This window comes from Zingiber officinale, chromosome 4A (assembly GCF_018446385.1).
Source record: "Zingiber officinale cultivar Zhangliang chromosome 4A, Zo_v1.1, whole genome shotgun sequence".
NCBI lineage: Eukaryota > Viridiplantae > Streptophyta > Magnoliopsida > Zingiberales > Zingiberaceae > Zingiber > Zingiber officinale.
The window spans coordinates 116,049,620-116,051,299 of NC_055992.1; positions in this window are offsets into that span (position 1 = coordinate 116,049,620).

The following is a 1,680-nucleotide window of genomic DNA, read 5'->3' on the forward strand; positions in this document are numbered from 1 at the left end:
AGAAGTCTAAATCTAAGGCTCCCTCCCGACCTCAACCATCTGTTTCTGGAAGATTTCCAAATCATCACTTTGAGCAAGCCTTTAAACAAAGAACCTTTAAACTGCTTCCTTGTAGGTCTGTGGATCGAAAATTCATGGATGAATTCTGTCCATCTGTGTCAGAAATCATTGCCTATTACAAACTGGATTCACTTGTCTATTTAGAACGAGATATCAATTATGACCTAGTATCTGAGTTTTATAACAATCTTCATCAAACTAATGATGTAAGTTATAAAACAAAAGTTGCTAAGCAGACTCTTGATTTCAGTTTCTCAGCCTTCTTTGATTATCTAGCTTGCCGTAGGTGTTCAGGAAATGTCTTTTTCATATATCTTGACTTACCAGACCCCTTATCTTCACCCTTTGATGTCTCATCTGACTCCATTTATGAGTATTTCTTCGGACATCCTAGACCGGGTGGGCTAGATGAATTAGATGTTGATTTTCCTACTTTTGCAGCCTTGAGATTATCTGCCCCAGATTATATTCTCTTTAAGATTGTCACAAACTGCCTTCTGCCAATCACATCTAAACCCTTGTCTGACATCCAACCATATCATTGTCTGATGCTTTATGGATTGCGTCGGCGTCTCGACTTTGACATCAAGTCTAGCATCTATTCTTCGATCATCTCCTATAGTGAGCCGAACAACTTCACTGTTTATATGCCTTATGGGTATATAATTATAGATTGGCTCAAGACCCTTCAGATTGATGTCTCCAAGGGTAGAATAGTCAAAATGGTCAGGTAGGACTGCAGACTTGGGAAACTGGCATTTTCCAAGTGTGGCATCATAGGACAGAATGGGGAGGTTCGGTGGAAGGATGGGAGAGCACTAGGTGAGTTACCACGGGCACCTCCACGACAGGCAGGCGCTCTTCTGCTGCTCCTCCTGCCGCCGCACCCGCGAGAGGGACCGGTACTTGATATTGATCGCGGGCGGAGAGGGGGAGGAAGGAGCCGCCGAGCTCCACGGGCTGCGCGTTCGGATTGACCAGCGCTACGATGATCTACGCAGTCAGCAGTTGGCGACACATCAGGCGATTATGGGATGAATGGCCAGATACCCACCTCCGCAGTATTTCTCGGGCTATCCATCCTCGAGCAGCGGCATGCCACCTCAGGGACCCACTCCTCCAGCTGATGATGCTGATGCTCCTCATGATGAGGAGGTTGATTGATACACATTGTTCTATGCTGTCATTTTGATTATCTATGTTTTGGATGTTGTTTGTTGGATACTTATGTCTGACCTGGATACTTGCTGATTTCATATATTTATGCTGCTCATTTTCTTATTTTTCTTTATGTTTCACTTCCTATTGGCTATTAATATGTTGTTCATATGTCATGTCTTGTATGTCTCTTATTTCTTTATTACTGTCTTATAATACACTTAGAGGGCATTCTAGGTGGATTAAGAAAAAGACAGTATGGGTTAAGGGGGAGTCCTTTAACGTTTTCTTACCTAATTCGCACCTTTTCGGTGTTTGACAAAGGGGGAGAAGATAACTAAGTTTAGAGATAAATGAAAGTTTGGCTTTAGGGGGAGGATCTTGATTCCCCTATCCTTACATGGTGTTGTATCTATCTTAGGGGGAGGTTCTTGATTCCCCTAAAATTAGGGAAATATGAAT